Source organism: Panthera leo, chromosome C2 (genome assembly GCF_018350215.1).
Source record: "Panthera leo isolate Ple1 chromosome C2, P.leo_Ple1_pat1.1, whole genome shotgun sequence".
NCBI classification, from domain to species: Eukaryota; Metazoa; Chordata; class Mammalia; order Carnivora; family Felidae; genus Panthera; species Panthera leo.
Window position 1 is genome coordinate 151366626 of NC_056687.1, and position 24544 is coordinate 151391169.

Consider the following 24544-nt stretch of genomic DNA (forward strand, 5'->3'; position numbering starts at 1 on the left):
CAGGGATTCAGACAGGGCAACAGTGAGGCTGGTGTCTTCTTTCTGCGGCATCTGCTGGGAAGACTTACCCACGAGGGTCACTTGACAGCTGGGGCTAGAATCTTCTAAGGGTCCACCTGGGTGGATGTCCAGAGTTGCTTATCAATGGCTGGCAGTTGATGTTGGCTATCATGGGGCTCAGCTGGTGCTATTGAGTAGAGCCCCACGTGTGGCCCCTGTAGCATGGCAGTCTCAAAGTACTTGGTACCCTTACACGGGGGCTGGCTTTCCCCAAAGTGAGCCTCCCAGGAGCACTTGACAGACCTTTTTTGACCTAGCATCACTTCTGACCCATTCTATTGATTGAGGCAGTCATAAGGGTGCTCAGACTCAAAGGGAGGAACACAGATACCCCACCACTCAATAATGCCAAAGAACACACAGCCATCGTTTTTAAAAACCACCATTGTCTTATTCCTTTATGTCGTTGTTGCTTTATTTATTTATTTTTTTATGACCCCTCTAATTCCTAATTACTTTAGAAACTGTGGCCGGAGTCAGCAGGTGCTGAAATCCTGCCTTTGCTTTGCCACTTCCTAGTTGTGTGACCTTGGACAATTTACCTAACCCATCCAAATTTCCATTTTCTCATTTACAAAATCATGTACTATAAAACAAACAAACTTAGATATCTTTTGTCACGTATAAAATGTCTTTAAAAGGTAGCTGTCCTAAAAAAGATCTGAAAAGGGTTTTTGGAAAGGATTGGCATGTCCCCAAATTTGTGTATGATTCTTGTCAGGCAAAAGCTTGGTAACAATGGAGAAATGGGTAGAGGGCCTTGAGAGCAACGGTGGGGAAAATGGAGCAGAGCTGGACAGAGGTGAGAGGCACGTGTGGGATCACTGGAGACAGAAAGAGACTGGAAGGTGATCCAAGAGGGTAAGTGTGGTCTATAGGGCTGCCACTGCTGCCCCAAAATAGGAAGAACGTTGTAAGGAGGAGGGAGGGGATGGTCCAGAAACTTTGATGATGGAGACCACAGGATATGTGGAGGCCAGGGAGGGGGGCAGATGAAATTGCTTAGGCTCAGAGAGTACAAGATGGATAATAAGTAGAGGAAGGAAGCATATTTCTCCTTCAGGGTCCTGTGTGGCCCAGCCCAGGGCTGGAGGGGGCACACAGGGAGACTGGCAGGATGAATGTCAATGGCAGGCATCAAAGCTATGGACTCAGGGGAAGGGACAGGTGGGCAGGGCCGGCTTGGTGTGTGCGCAGCCTTGTGCAGCCACACAGAGCCCTGCACTTCGAAGGGCCTTGCACTTGGTTTAATGCTCTGCTGTCACCATTTTGAAATTCTTAATAATGTATGAACAAGGAACCTCACGGTTCCATTTGCACGGGGCGCTGCAAATGATAAACTTGGTCCTGTAGGCAGGGCAGCCCGACTGTTGCCTTCGGGCTTAATCAGAGGCTCAGCTGCAGAATTTGTGCCTAGGTCCCTCATGGGATAGCAAAGTGAACGTATGTGCTTCTGTGGATGGAGGCTGGAGATGGGCACAGGGTGGGAAAATGTCCTGCCACTGGCGAAGACGGATGGGTAGGAGGCACGGTCCTTTGTTAAGAGAACTCTTCCTTAAGGCCAGTCCTGGGGCAAGACAGGACCTGGGCCCGCCGAGGGAGCCGACCTGGGTGTTCACAGAGCCCGGTCTTTGCATTTTTAAGGTAAGACTCAGTAAATCCGATCAGTTAGCATTTATGGACGTGTCAGTGCCCAGGCTGAGTTTGATAGTGTTCACAAGTTGACCATTTCGGAGCTGAGGTTACAACCCTTCAGATCACAGGGGTGGATAGCTTCCTCCTTCCTGTGCTGCCTGCTCTTAGGAGCCAACTCTTGGTCTCAGAGTGTCTCAGGGAGATTAATACCTTCCTCAGTATTCGACCCACATTCCTTGGTGGAGTCTCTGAGAAGTTTCGGGCACTGGGAGAGATCCTGTCACCTGGATCACCTGTGGCAGAAGGCATAAACCAGGGATATGGGTCCCAGGCATAGCCAGACCTGTAAGGTAACAGTGACTCCTGTAAAAGAAGAGAGGGGTGTGTGTTTGTAGGGTGGGGATGCTTGATTCTCAACACTGACCACTAGCCTTAGTCGATTTCTTTTATATCTTCAGCTCTAGGTATCCTCTTCCTTCAGCAGATACGGTCACCTCCCTGTATGATGATTCATTAACTCTTGTGGGCCCCTCCGTGTGTTCTGAACCCCAAGCAGGAATCCACAAGCCTTTCGACAAATAGGGCTTTGTGTCTCTCTAGCCCAGCTCGCCTCTTAACGGGGAACATCGCGCCCCACTCAAGTCCACTTTTACACGTCTGGAATCACTCCCGTTTTCTCATTTGTACCTCTAAAATCTGCTCTAATCCTATTCTCCAGGTCCCTTTTGCCAGGTGGGCCCCTCAACACCCTGACTGCTCTGTCTGCATTGTGTTCTAGCATCAGTGTGGACGGTGTGGGAGCCAGTCACCAAGATGGCTCCTAGTCGTTTTTGCCCCCTGGGCTCATGCCCCTCTCACACTGAATAGGGCTGACCTGTGGGAATAACAGAGTATGACTGCTGAGGCTAGGTCATAAGAGGTCTTACATCACTTGCCCGGAGTAAGGCAGCTGTCGTGTTGTAAGGACACTAAGGAGATTGGAGAGAGGTCTAGGTAGTGAGTAACGGAAGTTGCCTACCGATGGCCAAGCACAGCCCGCCGGCCAGTGAGTGAGCCGCTTGCAAAGCACATCCTCCGACCCCAAAGAGGACTTACAGGGGCTGCAGCCCCAGTCAACAGCTTGCTTGCAGCCTCATGAAAGAGCCTGAGTCAGAAGCACCCAGCTGGCCACTCCTGAATTCTGTGGCCACTCACAGAAACAGTGAGATAGTGACAGTTTATTGTTGCTGTAAGCCACTAAATTTTGTGGTCATTGTTATGGAGCTAGATGACGAATACAATGACAAGCCTCTCTCTCCCATGGTTTCCACCATCCCAGCAGATGGCAACTCCGTCCACTCTGTGGTTCAGTCCAAAATCCAAGAGTAAAACTGGATTCTTTTCTTCCCCTCCCACCCCACATCAACACGTTTTTTTAAGGCACCTTTTCCTTAAAACCTTATCACAAGTATGTCCACTCTTCCCCACCTCCACTACCCTGACTTGCACCCAAGCCACAGTCACCTCCTGAAATAGTGTGTGTTTGTGGACTCCTGAAATAGTGTCCTCACTGGCCTTTCTGTTTCTACCCTTGTCTTCCATGGGAAGTTCTCAAGACAACCAGCCAGAAAGATGTTTGGTTTTTAAATCAGAATAGGTCACTCTGTTCAAGCCCTTTAGGGGCTCTTACCATATCATAAAACCACAACCCCTCACTGCAGCCTAGAGACGCTTCAGGATACAGCTCCTGCCTAGCTCTCTGCCCTCGACTCCTTCCACTCGCTTGTTCACTTACTTGGCTCTAGCCACACTGACCTCCTTGCTACTCCTTGATGATGTTCCCACCTCAAGGTCTTTGCATTTACTGTTGCCTTCCTAGAATGCTCCTTCCCAACCCCTTGCCTGCCTTGTTCACACACTTTGTTGAAGGATCATCAGAAATTTTGCCTCCTTAGAAAGGCCTTTCTTGACAACTCTATATAAACAGCTCCCTTTCCCCATCTGTTCTCTTTCCCTCACAGGTGAGGTATCATATTGAAGCCAAGGTTCTTGAGTTGCAAGCAACAGAAACCAACTCTTTCCTATTTAAGCTGACATAGCAATCATGAGAAGCCAGGGGAGCAGAATTTGATGGAAGGCAGTGTTGAAGGGCCAGGAAGGAGCAGGCTTTGGGCAGCTCTGAACAGGTGGTTTCTGAATAGAGCACCTGCCCCAGGGCAGGGGCCTCAGATGAAGAATGAATAAACCCAACTGGAGAAATGTGGTTAGAGAGAGCTCCTAGTGAAAAGGACCATATGACCAAGGTCATAGAGCAAGACTGCTCCAGGATTCCTCCTTTGGTCTGGTGGTTGAGGCTGGGGAATGGTGACTGCTCTGGAAACCTTCCCAAAGCGATTGGACTAAAAGGAATTAGAAATGTGATGAGCAGGATTTCATTTTACCCCATTCTAGTCCTGGGAACAAACCAGTGAACTGACCTTGACCTGCACCAGAGGACCATTTAGAAAGAGAGTAATGGAAGAAGCACACAGACTTGAAGGATTTATAATGTGTAAGCTCATCTCTAAGTAGGTTCGGTTTCTAACTTCCTGGTGGGTGAAACCCAAAACAAGCTAGCTTAAGCAGAAAAATGTTTTTGCTTTTGTTTTTTTTTTAATAGAGATAGATCATTGTTTTATGAACCCGCAGTTCTCTTATGATGGCCAAAGGACTGGGACCAGAGTTTTTGGCAACCTATAGGGGTTCTTACTGTGCTTCTCACAGCCTCTGTATGAGGTAGGGACTATTATTAATTCATAGTTGAGGAAAGCCGACGCATAGAGAGGTTGAATAACTTGCCTTAGTGTCACATCTTGTCTTGCCTCTAGGATAGGAGGGTCCTCATTCGTCCTGGCACAGTGCCTGGGGGTTTCAGAATGTCCTTGTTCTTTCCTCTACTACTTTCTTTCCCCATTCAAATGAGACTCAAGCTTCTGGCTCAGGGGTAGGCAGGCTACAGAGGACCCAGTGTCCATTGAAACACCACTTTACAGGGCAGCGTAGTGCCCGCCCTCTGTCCCCAGTGCCTGCTACCTTGGAGTCCTTGAATGGGGGGGCCCAACACCCAGCACCCTCTGTCTGAGGCCTGAGTGTTGAGAAATGAGCGGCCTGATCACTCTGGGCGGGGTGACGCGGAGCAAAGAACACCAACTCTCAGGAGTAGAGGGCGGGATCATCGAGACCTTGAACCCAGGAGCCACAAGCCCACCTGCTGCAAGAACCATCCAGGCACCATAAAGAAAATAAACAGTATGATAGGAGTGTGATGGTGTGGCTGATGGTCTCACTTAAAAAAGCCCAGCTTCTACTGGCTTTTTTCTGCTATGTTGGACTGGTGCCCAACATTGTCAGGCTTCCTGATTTGTTTTTCAGAGAAATCAGAAATTTTCTTCTCGTACCTCATGAGATCGTTGTGACAATTAAACGAAATAACTGCATACAAGGTGCTTGGAACGTGCATCTGCCATCTGGAGGGAACCAAGTGTTGGTTGCTATTATTATTACAGCACTTCACAGATGTAGAAGCCAAGGCCCAGAATGGGGCCCCCCAAGATTACGATCAACAGGTAGATGTTACATGACAGCCCAGGCTCCCGACCCTGGGCCAGGGCCCTCCTTCCCGGCTTCCCCCTCCTGCCGTCACCCCTTTCCTAAGCCATCAACCACCTTTATTATGTAGCACGACACATTTCAGGTAACCACATAATGCTTTGCTGTTGTAGCTCTCACGCAGTATTTCTGCTGATTGCCTACTTTCACAGAAATCTCCTTCCCTTAATAAACGAAACCGTTCTTTCGGCTTATTCCAGCAGAACCGTCCATAGGGTTCTTTTATTTATGTCCCTTTAGGTTCACGCAGGAGTAGCGACTTGAAAGTAGCTCCCCACCCTGCTTCATTAGCTCTGTGGGGCTGTATTCTGTAAACTCAGACTTTTCCATTTCAGTCAGGGGCTCACCTACTGTTTCAGCAGGGCCCATTAAACCATTAGGAACAGCGATGCTTAGCGGGCCAGGACGATCTGTGCACTTTGCTGGGAGTAAAGCTCATTTCCTCTTGCTCTGTGGAAAATGCCCTTTATACTCATTAAAAGTTCCAGGAATTCTGCATCCTGGGCTGCTCCAGGTGTGATGCCAACAGACCAGGTGTCAGGGCTACTGTTTCCTCCTCAGTTTTTTGGTCCTTCATCACAGCTCTAAATAGGGCCTGATGTTGACCCCAGTCCCTACGTTTGTCTTATACCCGTTCCCATAATTCTGAGTCGGTCGTGTCTCACTTTGCCCTCTGTGTCAGATTCATCCCACTCATTGGAAAGTCTGAAAGTCTGAGGTTGAGTGAGGTCACTCCCCATCCCTCGCATGTTTTGAACTGGAATGTTCCCGTTGTTTGACCTGTAGCTAGCCTCATCTTTGCCCTAGGATGGCCACTCTGGCGCTTGAACCTCAAAAGCCTGCCATAAGTCGGATGGCCTGCTGCCCTTTCCCAAGACCGTGGATAAGGGTGCAGAAAGAGAGACTCGAGACTGATCCCTAAAGACAGCCCCATAGGGGCGCCTGGGTGGCTCATCGGTTAGGCGTCCGACTTCGGCTCAGGTCACGATCTCACAGTCTGTGAGTTCGAGCCCCACGTCAGGCTCTGTGCTGACAGCTCAGAGCCTGGAGCCTGTTTCAGATTCTGTGTCTCCCTCTCTCTCTGCTCCTCCCCTGTTCATGCTCTGTCTCTCTCTGTCTCAAAAATAAATAAACGTTAAAAAAAATTAAAAAAAAAAAAAAAAAAGACAGCCCCATTGGGCTGGGGCTGGGGCGGGGGCACTGGCTGCCCTTGGTTTTCAGTTCTCCTCAGCAGACAGAGCTCTGATTCATACTGGAGCCGACTTGAAGCCATTTTCCAGGTCTCTTTTTTTCTGAACCACTTCTTGGAAATATAATTAAGGTGCAAGGCGAGACAGTTGCACCCTTGCATTTGTCCCTCAGGTCAGGAAGCGACATCCCTGGGTACTAAGAATTTGGCTAATAGATGGGAAACCCAATGCCAGAGAAGGCTTGTAAACCCATGGGTGATTTGAGATTCCGGTTTTTCCGAATGACGAAGATAAGGAGCCACATCAAATAAACTGTAGCCTTAGAAACGGTGACATGGTAATGACAGACATGTACCCACAGAGAGGGTAGACGAAGGTAGATGGGAGAAAAGCAACGTCAAGGTTTATTCAGCTGCAGCCTAGGGAGGGAGGCACGGCGTCTGGCATTCTTGAGTCCCTCACTCTGGGTTTTAGGCACGCCAGTTCTCCACTACATCGAACATCCCAGGCCCTGTGTAGTCTTGGTTATGAAACAAACAAACAAAAATATGTCTACAACTGTCTGGTCCCCTCCGGCTCACTTCCACCCAGTGAGTGAACTTCTGGGTACTAATTTGGCTTCCCTGGAATCCTGATGCTGGGAAGAGGCTGCCCAGGATAGCAGTCACAACTGTTTTATTAATAAATGAAATGCTCCTCATGCAGCAAAGCTCAGGGCCAAAATCCGCGTCTGGCCTGACTCTACCGTGAGCTCTTCCCTGCTGGACACCAGCACCTACTGGAAACTCGAAAAGCCCCCAGATCTCTCCTGGGCTCGGATGCCCTCGCAGCCCGGTTACAGTTAGAGCAGCCTCTCACGCATTTCTCCTCGTCATCCTGCCTTTCCAGTGGCATTCAGTTTACGATCTGTTAGGGATCCTGGTATGGACTTGGAGAGTCCACGGGTAGGGACGTGCCTGAGTCCCTGCAGGGAGATCGCCGTGCCACGGCTGCGTGCGGTGGTTCCGGGACTTTTGCTGTGCTGCTCGCCCATTAACTTCCCTCCCCGGAAAGATGTTTTAAAACCCACTTTGCCCCTGGAAATGAGCCCCTTCTTTCTCCCATTCTTCACAGAGGCTGGATGTGAGGTTGGGGCCGCGCTGAAGAGGGCCTTACATGTTTGCCGGGGGGTTTTGAGGACATCTTGGGGACTGAGGGTTTTTCAGCTAAGAGACAGTCTGCTCATCTATGAATTTTTGACTGTGTGGCGAATCGGTTGAAGAAGACAGGGACCGGAGGGGCGTGTTATGATGGTCCAGGTGCCAGAGGATGAGGGCATGCATTAGAGGTCGGCAGTGGAGACGGGGAGATCCAGAAGCTTCAGAGGACCACCCTGCAGGCTTGTCAGGCAAATCCACGCCTCACCGTCCAATCAGAGACGCAGAAGCTGAGCAGGGAACAGACGACTTCCCTGCTACACCCACAAGGAATTGCAGGACTTTACTACTTGCTATCTCCAAAATCCAGGAATCGTTCATTCGTTCAGCGAGTCATTCGTTCAGCAAATACCATTAAGTGCCTATGCTTGGTTCTGGAAATGCAGTGGTGAGCAAAACCAACAGCGTGCATACCCCTGGTGGAATTTACATGAGCCGGCGGGAAAGACCGATGTTAGCGGACAAACGGAAAAGTGTGGTGGATGGGGCGCCTCGGTGGCTCAGTCGGTTTGAGTGTCCGACTTGGGCTCGGGTCGTGATCTCACGGGTAGTGAGGTCGGGCTCTGTGCTCACAGCTCAGAGCCTGGAGCCTGTTTTGGATTCCGTGTCTCCCTGTCTCTCTGCCCCTCCCCTGCTCATGCTTTGTCGCTCTCTGTCTCTCAGAAATGAACAAACATTAAAAAAAATTTAAAAAGAGAAAAGAAAAGAAAAGTGTTGCTGGCAGAAATGCTGAGGAGAGACCAGCAGTGCTCTGAGACCTGAGAGTAGGGGGATTCAGTTCACTCAGGGAGGCCTGGGAAGGTTTTCCCAGGGAAATATTTTACACTGGTATCTGGAAGGTCGGAAGGAATTTTTTTCATAGCTTCTTTTAAGTTTATTGAGAGAGAGAGAGAGAGAGAGAGAGAGTGCGAGCTTGTGCAAAGTGGGGGAGGGGCAGAGAGAGTGGGAGAGAGAATCCCAAGCAGGTTTAGCCCTGTCAGCACAGAGCCTGACGCAGGGCTCAATCTCACCAACCATGAGATCATGGCCTGAGCCGAAATCAAGAGTCGGACGCTTAGCTGATTGCATCACCCAGGTGCCCCAAGGCCTGAAGGAGTTTAAAAGTAAGCTAAGAGAGTGGGGTAGAGTGTTCTGAGTGGGGGAACAGCACGTGCAAATACCCTGTGGCTTCAGGAGGCATAGCAAGCACTGAGAACAGAAAGCAAACTGTTGTGACCAGAGTGGAAAGGGCAGGGGAAGAATGAAGGGATTCAAGGCTGGAGGGGCAGGCGAGGCCTAATGGTACCTTCCCGGTATTGTTATTCAGGATTACTTTCTATCTATGGCAAGTGTTGTTAGTTTTTAATGGATAGTAGTAACATTCAGATTTTCTCAGAAGAACATATTTAAGACTAAAATTTGGCTTGATTTAAATAAAAATAGTAAGTTAATAGTTAGGTGGTAAACAGAAATGGCAAACATTGCAAACGCAGCTCAGAGACCATACTTGTGGAATTGAGGAAACAGACCTGGTTCGAAATTCTGGCCCCTCCACCACTAGCTCTGTGACCTTGGCTCTGAGTAGCAGTTTTCTTGTCTGTAAAATAAGCATGGTAATACCCGCTTCATGAGGGTGCTTGTGACGAGTAATGAGGTATTGTAGAAGGTTCTAGCGGTGCTTGGCACATCCCAGGTAATCAGAGAATGTTCGTCTCAGGAGAAGAGAATTTTCTGGAAGCATCAAGGATGGTGACATTGGTGGAGAGAGGATGAGGGTTGTTTGACTATGCAAATATTCCCGTTTGGAGGTGATACAAATCTGACACAGGATGGTAGAAACAAGAGGAACGTCTGGAGAGAAAGTAATATTTGAGTTACACCTTTTTTTTTTTGTAATTTTTTTTTTTAATGTTTATTTATTTTTGAGACAGAGAGAGACAGAGCATGAACGGGGGAGGGGCAAAGAGAGAGGGAGACACAGAATCGGAAGCAGGCTCCAGGCTCTGAGCCATCAGCACAGAGCCCGACGCGGGGCTCGAACCCACGGACCGCGAGATCGTGACCTGAGCCGAAGTCGGACGCTTAACCGACTGAGCCACCCAGGCGCCCCTGAGTTACACCTTTAAGAAAATGGCCCATCTGCCTATTAACCAGTATGTAGGGAGAAAAAGCATGCATTCCAAGTGGAAATTACAGAGTGACCTAAAGTGCAGGGATAGGAACTCATAGGCATGTTTGGGGGCAATGGAGATGGTCCAGTTCTAGTCACAGCATGAAATGAGTCAAGAAGCGTCAGTGAGGGTAGGGCCACCGTGCACAGCTTTAGCTGCAGGGTGGACAGTTGTGAGCAAAGCAAGACAGAGCAAAAAATAAAATAAAATAACAAACAGTGGTAACAGCTGACATTTGTCGAGTGCTTATGATGTGTCAGGCAATGTTTGAAAGGCTTTTCAAACACCAAGTGTTCCTTCTCCTATCAGCCTCATGCCTCATGTGACTTATTGTTTTCTGTAATTCACAGAGGAGGAAACTGAGGCACAGAGGGCTTAAGTGACGTGTTCAAGGTTGTGCAACTCTAATTCAGTAGCTAATGGGCGGGGGTCCTCCAAGCCTTCTGAGCAGCTGTGGTCTCAGGAGTGCTTGTGTGCCGGGCGGATGGAGGGGAAGAGGAACAGAAGCCGAGAAGCGACGGCCAGGGAGGAAACCGCACTCGATCTTGGCCAAGAGGCCGAGAAGCGATGGCCAGGGAAGACACCATAACATTTCGGACAAACTATGAGCGCTGGACTAGCCTGGTGGAAATTCGTTGTGAAGCAGAAACCTACTGTTCCGTTTCGTTTTGTTTGGAGTAATCACTGTGTACTCAGCAACAATAATTTTGTTCATGTCATTTTCTTTTTCCTTTTTTTTTTTTTTTTTTTTAGCAGAAATGCACGTGGATCCAAATTCACCATAAGACATCTGATTGAGAGGTTTTGAAGGGAGGCTTTCAGAGGGTTTGCTTCTCAACCCTAGTTAGGAACCACTGCTCTCGAATGATCTACACTCTGTGAGCCGTATTGGATATTAAATTATTTCTCCGACCACTTCTAGTTCTGCATGTAGTGATACATCACGACCTTCTGAGGACGAAGGCTCCTCTGAGTTTGGACAGAGGGACGGGAGAAAACTGAGTTGCTCAGAACAAAGACCAGGGAGGATTGGAGACCCTGGTTGCCAGAGGGGTGGGTGGAGGGAGAAGGACTAAGCCAGTGAGGTCACTTGAGGCATGGGACTTTGAGGGGTGACCAAAGAACTGTCCAAACTTTGGTTTGAAAAGGTTTGTATATCTGCAATGTGCAGGCCCTGTCACCATCTCCCAAGACCTTCAGTAATGTCCCCTGCATGCAGAAACGTCTAATGTGGGGTGTGAGTGGATGCTTCGAGTGTGTAAAAAGCGAGAAACAATACTCATATAACTATGGAAACTTGGTTTGTCACGGTATGTGTGTTTTGTTGGTTGACTTTCAGTATTTCTGTTTCCTTATGTTTTAATCATGTCTCAAAACGAGCCTACACCCGGAGTTTTAATTTTAAATCTAATATTACAACATTGTTTGAAACTGGAGAGCCCTGTTCACTTTTACAGTAATTACTGATATACCAAGATACATTTCTACTACGTTATTGTTTTCTTCTTACACTGCACCGTTTTCTCATTTGTTAAGAAAGAAAATCTCCATTCTTTTTTCTTTTTAAAAAACTTGTGGTAAGATCCACATGACATAAAATTTACCGTCAGCCGTTTTAAGGGTATAGTTCGAGCGTCAAACACATTCGCATGGTCATGAGACCGAATCCCCGGAACTCTTCTCACCTTGCAAAACTGAAACTCTATATACGTTGAACAACAATCCCCTGTTCTCCCCTCCCTCTAGCCCCTGGCAACCGCCCTTCTACTTTCTGTATGAAGTCAGTACTCGGAGTACCTCATGTAGGTGCAGTCTTTTTCCGACTGGCTTATTTCTCCTAGCGGAATGCCCAACAATCTCCTCCTTGTTTTCTTCTTCTTTTTTTTTATTATAATTTTTTTGTCAACTTGTTTAGAAGTTATATACTCTATATCTATTTCTTTTTTTTTTTTTTAAGTTTTATTTAAGTAGGGGCGCCAGGGTGGCTCAGTCAGTTAAGCGTCCGACTTCGGCTCAGGTCATGATCTCGTGGTCCGCGAGTTCGAGCCCCGCGTCGGGCTCTGGGCTGACGGCTCAGAGCCTGGAGCCTGCTTCAGATTCTGTGTCTTCCTCTCTCTCTGCCCCTCCCCCGTTCATGCTCTGTCTCTCTCTGTCTCAAAAATAAATAAACATTAAAAAAAAAAAATTTAAGTACTCTCTAAACCCAACATGAGGCTTGAACCCACAACCCCGAATTGCACACCCCTCTGACTGAGCCAGCCAGGCGCCCCTCCGTGTCTATTTCTTAGCAAGTTATTTTAACATGCCTTCGCTAGTTTAAAGTTAATCAACATTTTAATCCTACTGAGTTAGACAATCCAAGGATCTGAGCATGCTTTGATCCTTCTCCCTGTGATCCAGTATTTTATTTCTAGCCTACCTTTCACCCCTCAAATTAAGCATTATTATTAATGTTACTGTTATTATTATTAATTTTTAAAGTCAGTGTTTGTTTAGCTTTACCCACATATTAACATATTTTTACTTGGGGCGCCTGGGTGGCTCAGTTGCTTGAGCGGCCGACTTCGGCTCGGGTCATGGTCTCGCGGTCTGTGAGTTCGAGCCCCGCGTCAGGCTCTGTGCTGACAGCTCGGAGCCTGGAGCCTGCTTCGGATTCTGTGTCTCTCTCTCTCTCTCTCTCTGCCCCTCCCCCGCTCATGTTCTGTCTCTCTCTGTCTCAGAAATACACATTAAAAATTTTTTTTAAAAACATATTTTTACTCAATATCGTTTCATGTGTCTCAGACTTTCCATCTGGGAAAATTTTTCTTTAGCTTGAGGGATTGTGGCAGAGTTCCCTCCCTAAGGAGAGGAAACAAACAAAGAAACAAACAACTCAAGGCAACCTGGCTATAGCTTCAGTGACAACAGCCCTCAGGACCTTGTAACATGAGACCACTTGATCAGACTGCATGTTTGTGTGTTACCATATATGGGAGACAAAGAAATAGAAAATGTATATAAAAGAGGCTACGTGGCCTGTGGGGCTCAGTTCTTCAGGTAGGAACCCAACTGAGCCTGAGCTGGCCGGCAGGAAGCTTCCTGGACAGAAAAGTCTTGGTGTCACGACTGTGTGAGAATCCTACTACAGTATATTTTTAGTGAGGATCTTTTGTTGAGAAACCTTTCCTAGTTTTTGTCCAAAATTGTCTGTATTTCACTGTTGTTCTCAAAAGATAGTTTTGTCAACATGGGATTTCAGGTTTACTTTTTTTTTCTCTCTCCCATTCCATTGGATGTTTTATTCGGTTCCTTCCCGGATTATTTTTTTGCTGTTGAGTTGTTAACCGTCAATTACATCACCATCCGTTGTTACATGATCTGTCTTTTCTCCATGGAAGCTTTTAGAATGTAGTTACTTTGGAGGTTCTGAAAATTTTTTTTTTAATTAAAATTTTTTTCCCTTCTTTGGATTTATTGAGCTCCTTGGACTTAAAGATTGATATTTTCTAACAGTTCTGGGAATTTCTGCCAATTATACTTTGAACATTCTTTTCTTTATTCTATTTTTTCCTTTTGGAACTTCAATATGAACTTATGTTAGGCTTAATCTATCTTCCATATCTCCTAGCCCCTCCTACTGATTTTACATCCTGTGCTGCACTTTGTTCTAATTTCCTTATATTTATCTTCCAGTTTAAAATTTTTCTCTTTATGTGTGTCTAATCTGCTGCTTTACTAGTATATTGCATTTCTAATTGCAGTTAGTAAATGCTTTACTTTCTAGACATTTTTCGTTTCATTTTAAAATTTGCAAAGATCATTATTTACAGTCTCTTGCTCCCTCATATTTTTAAGCTTTTTAAAATCAGTTCCTAAATTTCCTGTCAGATAATTCTACAACCTGAAATCTTTGTGTTGTCTGTTGCTTTGACTGGTTCTTGCTCTTGGTGACTTATTTCCTTCCATGTTTTGTGATTTTGATTGTGAACTGCTGAGTTTTATTAAAACATTATTGTGGGAATTGCTTGAGGCCCTGGATCACAGTGGACTTTCTCCTGAAAGGATTTGTGTTTGCTTCTGCCAGACTCCTTCTGGAGGCAGATTTTATTTCTTGTTTACTGTGCATTGTGGGTGTAAGTGCTTTGAGGCTTCCACCTTATACAGTGGACTGTTCTGACATATCCCACTTTAGATAAGCCCTGGGCTTTCTGTCCTGCCCCACACACTGTGCAGCCGTCTATTGGACACATAAGGTCTCTAAGGCTTGGCAGAGATCCTTTAGGTAAAAGCTGGTTCCAACACTCTTTTCCATCCAAGGGTTTCTGTTTTGTCTTTATCTATAGAGTCCTTCGAGCTTTTTAAATATTTTAATTTTTCATCTTTTAATGTTTTATCCAGTATATTAGTTGTTTCAAATACAAGAAATTTTCAAGGTATCTAACTCTCCATATATATATATATATACACACACACACACACGTATTATATATATATGTGTGTATTATATATATATACGTGTATATATATACATATAGTATATATATACACGTATACACGTATATACATATATATTTTATATATACATGTATTTTATATAATTTTATAATTATAAAATTTTATGTATACATGTAATTTTATCATTATAAAAATAATTATATATATATATATATATAAATTATTTGTTTTCTCCCAGTACTGACTCCTGACTGTAAGGAGAGTCTGTGAACCTCTAATTAATAGTCCTGTGAAAAAGCTTTTTCTCCTGAGATAACATGTATTTACACAAAAGCTTCATGAAAGGAGTACAGCAATTAAAAAGTTTTTCCTGTGATAAAACTGAAGGTTGAGAACAGTCTTTAAACATAAGATTAAATATAAATTTAAGTCCACGTTTAGGAAAAGGGGCAGGGTCTTCAACCTTCTACTTGTGCTATGTCTTATAACCCTTGTTTTTTATTTCTGTAACCATAAAAATGTCTCTTGATAGTATTTGTTAAACTATCTTGTAGATGGGTAGACTTCAACATTTGAATGTCATCTCCCATATCAGGTAACTGTAACTCTCCAAGCCTTGCTAATTAATTGCCATGTAAACATTACTTGTGAAAATCTAGTCTTATAACAGTTCTAAATGTTTTGAAACCTCTTTCTTTGTTGATGTTGTTATCAGGCTAGCTTTGCCTGCTTCTTCTTCCTTCGGCCACAGGATTGTCAATAAAATCCCACACTCTAACAGATCCTTTGTCTTAAATTAAATGTTAGAGAGATTTTTTTTTTTTCTATGCAGCCAGCGAGTTCCATGTCTGTTCTCTCAGCTGAGTGAAGGCAGACGCTGCAGCTTACTTATTTCTGGGTCCCCTTAACCCTCTCCCCCACTAAGCGCTTTATAATTTGGTAGGAACTCAGGATATATATAGGAAATAGAATAGAAACATAAGAAATAACAGTCAAAATCCAAGTTTTTGAACAGAGATTGAATCTGCTGTTGAAGCCACCTGGCTTTCTTTAGGGTGAGAGACATCTGAGTAGGGCCCCGTGGGGCAAGGTTGGTGTTCAGAGCCTGGGGGATCATAAGGTTACCTCCTGCCACTCAGCTCACCCCTCTGATTCTCTCTCCCTTAGGAGACTTGGCTGCAAACAGCTACAGCCGCTGGGGACCAGAGTGTGGGTAAGGGGACCTGGCCACCGCAGGGGGCTAGGGAGTGAGGTTGGCCCCATGCTTGTCACCCCTGCGTGATGGCTTTGCGGTCCTAGAGAAGCTGCAAGCCTGAGATTGCTGCCGTCTCCCACCCCGTTCGGCAGGCTCAGCGTTCCCTCCAATTAACTGTGCATAACAACAAGGAGTGAAACCAAGTGATTTAAGCAATAATTTATCATATTCAGTTCACCATTAACAGCCATCTAGTGTTTCCTTTGCCCTTTTAAATGAGTCTTTGTTCTGATGCTCAGCTCTTCTGTGTATTCGAGAAGCTTTTAGTGAGCCTTTCCTTCCCTCCCTCTCCCTCCCTCCCGCCCTCCTCCTGCTTTCCTCGAGCTCTGAAGCACAAGGGTCTTTCTGGAAGCAGCTGAGCCATCCCTCATCTAGCTTCCTTCATCCCATTTAATAGGGAGCTTGAATGCTAATTCATGGGCACCCAGAGAGCGGGGTGCTGAGAGATGCAAGGGAAGAGGACGCAGCCTTTGCCCTGGACCAGCCTTCAAATAGGGTGACGAGGCTCATCCAACAGGGAATGGTCAGAGGAGGAAGGGGGGGGGGCAGTCAGTGTCAGCAAAGTGCGACCTTGCTATGAGAAAAACTCCCTAGAGGAGAGGGTGTCACCTAAGTTCTGAATGTTGGTGTGGATTCCAGGAGGAGGTAGCAGGGAGGGCAGCGTGGGCAGGGAACTGGCAGGAGCACAGGTGTGGCTTTGAATGTGAGCCTCCAGCTGGCACAAGGGAGGTAAGTAAAGGTCAGGGAGGTGAGCCTTAACCAAGCCAGGGCTGCTCAGGGCGGCCCTTTGTCTGCCTGCTTGCTAGTTTGTCTCCTCTTTGGGATCACCTGGCCTGTGAGCCTCCCTTTCTTAGCCTCCTGGTGTTTGGGGGTGTGGGGAGCACACTCTTATAGAAGAAATCAGGTAATGGCCCCAACGAAGTTTTAGGTTTTCTTGGTGTTATTTACTGTCACGTCTCTGTTTGCTGGGTTGTGTGGATGAGTGTCTGTGGTGTGTGTGTGTGTGTGTGTGTGTGTGTGTGTGTGTGTGTGTGTGTGTGTGAATGCATACCTGGGCTCTCAGGGAGCCTCATCAGACACTTGTGTTCTGGACTTGAGCCTGGGGCGATAATTAACAGAATTGGTGCGGCAGGGGCGATAGCTTTGAGTCACTGACGCTGTGAGACCCTCAGCCCCACTACGGGGACTCTGGTAGCAGCCCTGTCCTCACCTTGAGGTCTGCCAGGCCCCTTGATAGTGGAGGATGGGCCCAGGGATGGGGAGGTGGGGAATCCTGGGCCTTCAGAGGGGCTGAGGGAGCACCCAGGAAGGCCCTTCGTCTTGAGCAAGGTCCTAGGCCCCTGGGGACACACAGAAGGTCCCAAGGTCAGGGCCCACCGACCCACTGGGCCGGCCCCTTCTCAGAAGGAAATTCATGCTGAGTGCTGTGGGAGAGTGGTCTCACTGGCCTCGAGGGGCTGAGGTGCTGACAGGTTGGACTGGTCGGGGCACAGATAATTCCAGAGAGTGGAGAGGAGCAGAGGGGGAGAAGCTGCACCCCAGTGGTCTGACTCCCCAGGCATCTAGGAACGTCTACACCCGTACTCGCTTCATGGTGTCATTTAAGACTGAACTGTCTTAAAAACGAGGCCTCAAAAACATGAGGATTTACGGCATCCATTTTGATTTCTAAAGTTAAACGTAAAACCGATGGCAAACAAAATAAGACAGTATTACCTTTAATTCCAAAGTAGGCAATCCAGTGAGGGTAAAGACTTGTTTCTTTACCACATTTCTTTTGCAGAGAGCATATTATTTGCTCGAAAGAAATGCTCAGATAAATCGCTTGAGATGGCAGGTGAGACCCGAGGGCATGCGGGTAAAAAAATTGAGGGGGCATCTTTGAAACCGTTATGCTCAAGGCATGGAGAGAAATGTGCCTCATTCTTGAGGGGAAAGATGGCAGGATATTGAAGTGAATACAAAGACTTGAGGGCCCAGGGGGGCTGGGGAAGGCCGAGAGAGATTTCCCCAGAGCCAGAAGCGAGGGACAGCCGGGGTGGGTCCAGGAGACTTTGGAGGGACAGACCGCTGACATCGGTGCTACAGTTAAAAGGCTGCGTTCTCTAGATGGCCGCCAATGGCCACCGACGGCCACAGGCTCCAGCCCTCCTAGAGGTCTGGGTCGGGCCACGTTTTACAGCGATGGCCAGAGGAGCTACTGTGCTGAGGGTTTTAAAGAGACCGAATAGCATCAAGTTTAGGCTTTGACGTGAAGCACTTAACCCGAGGCCAGGGGAGGCAGAGGAGGAACGTTTTCCGGCTTCTCCTGGGACCCCCCTTCTGTGTCTGAACTTGAACCTCAGAAGACCTTGTTTCTCTTCTGTTGCACATGGTGAATTCATTTCCAGATGGCTTTACATTTGCTCCAGAAATACCAACATCCACTTTCTGCCCAGTCAGGGAAAAGCAGAGAAGACGCTGAAATGACAAAACAACGGTGGGGGTGGGTGGGTGAGGGGGGGACATCCTGAGGCAAACCTGCTGAACTGCAGTCCTGAGACCACCTTCAACCCCTAGGGGATTAAGGGCTGCTGGGGAGGGGGTGGGGAGGCAGTTGGGGCAAGACAGCTTCATAGGTAGATGTGTTTCTTCCTGTCACTACAGCTCAACCCCCCCTCCTCTGTCTATTCTCTGAAGGAGAGCTGTGCGGAGGTCTGATGCTGCGTGTTTGTTCAAAGCCTAGACCGTCCCTCTCCTTTACACGCTTGGGGGTGCTGTCCCTTTAAGACTTTTCCTTGCCTGTATTCCTTTCCTTCCCTTCCTCCTCCACACGGGCAAACCACCGAGAAGAATGAAGCCAGGGTAAATTGAGAAAATATTTGAAACCTATTAAGTGTGGCTACAAGTTTATTGCGATTCTTAAGTTAATTATATCCTTTTTGACTTCCAGCCAGTCCCTTCCCTGGGCTTCCTTATAGACTTGGCCACCTATCCCAGCCTCAGGCTGGCGGCATGCCTGTCTGCCTGCCTTGTTTCCCCCCTCCCTCCGTCCTTCGCTCCCTCCCTCTACCTCTTCCCCTCTCCCTCCTACACAAATAAGTTAGCAATACACTGTAGCTACTACTTGCTGGAGATTAAAAGTGGTAGGGGCTGCGGTGGCCATAAAGACTTTGGAGCTTGTGTGTATTTGTATCTATGGGGGTGGGGTGGTAAAGACGCGGTAGCCAGTGGGCGACCACACATGGGAACGCTGACTCTTACCGCAAGGAGCCTGCGTTCATTTCAGCTTGTACTTTGCAGTTCACAAAAGCGGTAGCCCCTGATCAGTTAAGTCTCACAAATGCTGCATACAGCAGGCGTTATCAGTGCCGCTTCTGGACGAAGAAACCAAGATTTAGAGAACGTTGAACAAGAGATCACATGGCTTTTAGGTGGCACAACAAGGCAGGATTCCAGGCCAGGTCTTGTGGTTCCCCAAGAACAATAAAGTTGTTTCTTTGTATACCGTGTAGGACTGTACAGAGAGAAGTTCGCACATGTTGCCTCATTTGATCCTTAAAACATGGTGATGTTGGTGCTGTCCCCATTTGGCGTTCTCCAGGAGCTGCTCCCCCTGGATCCATTCGGGTTGGCAGTGGGAGTGGCCAACCTCCAGCACCCTGACCTCTGTTGATCGGTTCAGAGTCAGGCCTCGGAGCCGAATGGGGTCATTCAGATCCTTCCCCAGGGATTTTGCATCCCAGAATGGAAAGGCTCCACATTTAAACGCAGAGGTTAGGATGCCATTTTCTGCCGGGTCAACTAGGATCACAGAAAACTCATGTACAGCAGAAAAGGGAGCACAGGGGCTGGGGAACAGCAACAGGAACAGGAGATGAGGAGAGACAGAGCTTCCTGAGTTTCCTGCTGGACTTCGGCTTTTCCGTCAGGGGCCACAGCCATTCTTCCCTTGGATTCTGTGCGACACCCCTGATCCCTGCCAATAAAATCTCTTTTCTGCTTATACTAAACGCTAGGGTTAGGATTTTGTTAGCTGCAACCCAAAGAGTCCTCACGGTTACATATCAGAAATACGCATGTCAGCATGCATATCAGACAGTGGAAGCTCTGTGGACTAAATGTTAAATGCAGGCTCCAGCAATGAACGGTAGGGGTTAGGTGATGGGGCAGTCTTCACTCCTGTGTTGCACGAGACCTCACGAGCTGGACATTGAAGCCTTCGCTCAGTCCCTACATGCTTGTCCGAGCCTTTGGCTGACCATGTGGCATCGGGGAAGGGAAGAATATATAGGAACCAGCTTTTAGGCGGTCTCTGACTAGAGCGGCTGCTTTTGGTACCCACTGCTACATTTCCTCGGACTACCTCTGATTTCAGCTAAATAGGTCACAGCCAGTTCCCCTGGGTTGGTTTGCTCCCTCCCAAGTTTTCCCGCACACGTTCCGTTCACTTCGGCTGCCCACACCTGCCGTGGCAATCGTCGAACCCTCCGTGAACATTGTTTATTTGCACGGATGTCTTACTGTCGGTGAGATATCGGTGGTGGTGCACATTAGGGAAACAGAAGACTTGGTGGTTATACATCATCAGAAGCTTACGGCTGTGCCGGCGCCATGCCTGTGACTCCATACAAGTTCAAGTTCAAACTCCCGGGTGGTAGTCAAGTGGTATTCAAGGCCACGCAAAGCCTCCTCCTCTTCTGTATCCTTTTCTGTGTCACCACTTCATCCTCATGGAACAACCTGAGGTTCTCTACACATGTCCTGTCCTTGCCGGCCTGTGTGTCCTTGCTCAGGCTTTTCCTGGAAGGTCCACCCTACCTGCTCTGCATATTGAGTTCTCATTCATCTTCTCAGCCTCAGCTCAAATTCCCACCTCCTCTTGGAAGCCTTCCCAAGGCTCTCTGCTCCCTTCTGTGAAGGCCTCTGTTTGCATCTTGCTTGCAGCTTCTTGAAGCCCTCTGTCCTGTTTTTAGTTCTTCGTACATCTTTCTTTCCTGTGCAGGAGGCTGCATGCTCCTCAAGGACTCAGGTCCTGTTTTGGTATTTCCAGGCGTTCTGCAGTAATAGAGGTTCAATGTCATCTTTGCTAAATAAACAGATGGGTGTGTGGCTGCTGCTAAAGCCGATGATCCCTACTTGGCCACTGATGTCAAAGCTGGTCAGCCTATCAGATGGAAAGACTGAGACTGTCAGGATCTTGCTCCCTGCTAGCACCCAAGGGAGGTGACAGTGCTCCAGGGACACAGCAGACGTGGGGGCGTCCTGCCCACGTGCTGATGTTGGCATCCCCTTATAATGCACACTCAACACAGGGGCTCTGCTCCAGCCTTCAGGTGCACATCCGCTTTCCCCAAGGGCTCCGCAGGAGAGGCGAGTCTGGGGAACGTCCTGAATGCAAACCCCATGCTGCTTCTGTGGCCTGTTACATTTGGAATCATTTGCATTTACCTTGAAGACAGAAGCTAGGATGTTCTCTGAGACTTCAGAGTGGGAAGTCAGAGAATGACTTAATAGCTCAGGAAAATAATATTTGCCAAGAGTTTGTATTTAAAAAAAAGCCAGGGCCTTTTAAGATAATGGATTTAGATGCCTCCTTTAACCTCTTCAGACACACACATTTTTAACCATGTAAAAAAAAATGCTTATTTATTAGCTCTAGGTCCTTTTCTTTTTTTTTTTTTTTTTTAAAGTTTTTAATGTTTATTTATTTTTGAGAGAGAGAGAGAGGGACAGAGAGAGAGCATGAGTGGAGTAGAGGCAGAGAGAGGGAGACACAGAATCCAAAGCAGGCTCCAGGCTCTGAGCTGTCAGCACAGAGCCCCATGTGGGGCTTGAACTCATGAACTTGGGAGATCATGACCTGAGCTGAAGTCGGATGCTTAACCGACTGAGCCACCCAGGCGCCCCTCTACGTCCTTTTCCTATTCACTGGTCTTCTCTTATTCTGAGAATCGCCCTGAAATCAGACAGAGGTTTAGAATTTCTGATCACTGCTTTAAAAAGTCAGGGCATATACATTGTGCCAAGCCCAGCACTAATCCCATGTCTGTGACTTCAGTGTGGCTGCGTGGGATTTAGGTGTCGAGTCAGTAGGGGGAGAAAAGCAACTAGGCCTTTTCCCTCTTAAAAATGAAGATACTCATATCCGGTGTTTGCACAGTGTTTTTGTAGCTATTATCATATTTGCTTCTTAAGGCTAAGGAGGTTTGAAAGAATGATCCCATTTTATGCGAAGAAAATTAAGGCTCAGGGCCACTGAGTGCTTCATCCAATATCATGCAGCTTTAGCGGTAGAGCTGGGATTTATGCCCAGTTCTTTTGACTAGTGTTCAGTGCCACTTCTGGCAGGACCGAAATCTGCCTGTAATTGCAATCCAACACTCCTTTAAACACCTACTTCCTGCCTCCTGCCCCCGTATAAACATCTTGTATCGTTTATCTCAGCTGGTTGTCAGCTAGCCTCTGGAAGGGGACAGCGGCCGAAAATAGCTTATGGTGCAACACTTCCCAAAGAGATCTAAGTTTTCCCCAAGAATTAATAAAACAAAAGCCGAGTTGGGGGAGTTTGGGGTTGGATGACAGATCATTGTAGCATCGCTTTGGTGGCCAAGGGATGTGCTTGGCGTCCCTTGTGACAACCACCTAGGTAAAGCATGTCTTTTCACAGGTCTGAACCCTCAGTGTTGATGGCCCGAGAGAAAAGAAGGGAGGAGCAGCCGTCTGGGAGCCTTATGAACCATTTCACATCGTGGGCCTTGGCAGGTTCCGGGGGGCAAGAAGCCGGAGCGCCTGGGTCGGGTGGCCTCCAGGCTGAGCGGCGTGGCTTTTCAGCTAGACTCTTCGCTGTTCTCTCACCCACTTGGACGAGGCCAAAGAAAAAAAACAACCTGTTTCTTTATTAATGATGCTCTCTGCAGGGTTAGATTAAGCGCTGATTAAAGGCAGATGCTTCCAAAGTATAAATGTAAGTACCATCTCAGTCACTTCTCCGGTTACAGGGTTTCCTACACGATTCTTTAAAATCACTTTGGCTGTGTTCCCATTTGCCTTCCTCAACACTCTCCACCCAGCTTCCGAGCTGCCCCTCCCAGAAGGCCTCCAACTGCCAGGAGCAGAGGCTCAGGCTCTGTGAGACTTGCTCCGTGGAGAGCTTTGAGAGGGGCTGCTGTCCGAAGCCGCCTTCCCAAGGCAGGTAAGTCCTCTGGGCCGGTGGCATCCCTGTTCTTCTGGGCTTTTGAGGCTAGACCTGTCACTATGGAACTTGCTCTGTGTTTTCCATCAGGATGGAGTACAGGCCTCTTGTAACCACGTCCTACTCAGATCAGAGTCAGGGACCAGGTACAAGATACACGGCTCAGGTGATGGGGTCCATCGGGTGCTTCTCCTCCATTCAAGTGCTCTGAGAAGACATGGGGCCAGGGGGACAGGAGATGGCTGCCTGGCCTGATAGGTGCTCGCAACACCGGACTTCATGTCAGGAATTGGGTTTTTCTAGAAAAGATGTGCTCAAGTCTTCTATCCCGAGACTGCAGTGCAGACCCTCCAAATAGTTTCTGAGTTCCCTGTGGCCAATTAGCTTAATCAGAAATTAATGTGTACTTAAAAAAAATTTTTTTTTTTTCTGAAGAGGTAGTAAGCTCATCAACCTAGGATTGATTTTGGATTGAGATCAATGAGAGTCTATTCATGTTCGTTTGTTTTCTGATCTTCTTGTGGGATCTAGGAAGGAGGAAGGGGCCATTATTTATTTGTAACCTGTGTTAATGGACATGGTTTGTGTGTCACCAGAGTTAAAATCTTGTTGTTCAGACCACCACCCAAAACGGACAAAGGGGCGTCTTACAGGGTACGTTACCATCGGGCTGTCTGGCTTGGGTGGATGAGACAGTGTCACGGTGGGGGTGGTGGGGTGCCCGAGGGAGTGACGTGTGAGGCTGTGGCAGTGAGGCTGATGTCCTGGGAAGCACGTCACACAGTGAGGATGTCACAGACCCCACCCAGCCCAGCTGGAAGCTGTGTGGCTTTCTCCTCCTGACTCCCTTCTCTCACCTTCTTGGGTTGTCTTAGCTTGGACTATGAAGAACTAGGCAGGTAGGTGGATTGCACAGTGGTGATTACTTGGGATTGAGATTCTCTGGCACTTCCGTATGTGATCTTAGGCAAGCCTCCCAATTCCTTTACGTCCTCGTGCTTTCTTCTGTAGAATGGGGGCGATATGACAATATCTACCTTGTAGATTTCCTGGGAAGTTAGGAGAGATTATGAGAGATGATCCATCTAAAGCATTTGACCCAGTGCTTGGCCCATAGTGTATAGCTTTTATTAACCGCAGTGTTGCATCTCAGGTTGTGTGGACCAGATCCACATCGAAAGGCTTTGGGTTGCAAACCTTTGGTGACTTGCCCAATGACCTCCCCTACTGGTTAGGGTCAAGTGTGAGAGTCGGTTTGTCCTTTCTCCTACTAACAGAGAAAGCTGGAGAGAAACTCTAGCCAAGGAAGGTACAAGGTTAAAACCCCTGCCTCTTAAGAGAAGGCCACAAATAATTCACCTTCATTTCAGACGAACATTTCCTTTCAGAAACCCCTCAAGGTTAATATTTATCTCATGAGATTGTTCTGAGGCTTAAAGGAGATAATGTGTGTTAGCACACTTAAAATTTTACCTGGAACAGGGTAGATGCCATTAAGTGATACCTATCTTTGCAAAAATGTTCGCAATATCCCATTAATTGAAAAGTTCACGAGATAAAATTGCCTATGCATGACAATGCCAGCAGCGTAAATATATGGAAAAAAGACCGCGGAACAGAAATATACCAAAATGTTAAAACTTGCATGTGCTAGGTGGCTTTGGTTTGTGGGCGATCGTTTCCTTTTCTTGTTTTCTAAATTTTATTTAATGGATGATGCCATCAGCCAGAGCCCTGGCAGGAAGCAGATGGCACATTCAAACTGGGCATTTCGAGGATATTTTATTAAAGGGACATTTTTTTTTTTTTTAAAAGGTGCA

The 24544-nt window shown here is 47.3% G+C and overlaps 1 protein-coding gene across 1 annotated transcript in view; it reads left to right on the forward strand.

The window, feature by feature from the left end:
• The first annotated feature begins 22196 nt into the window (after positions 1-22196).
• Positions 22197-24544, forward strand: part of SCN11A (sodium voltage-gated channel alpha subunit 11) — a 94875-nt gene continuing 92527 nt past the window's right edge. Inside the window, exon 1 of the mRNA XM_042955574.1 lies at positions 22197-22496. The gene's annotated coding sequence lies outside the window, so the exon portion shown is untranslated. The remainder of the gene's footprint in view (positions 22497-24544) is intronic.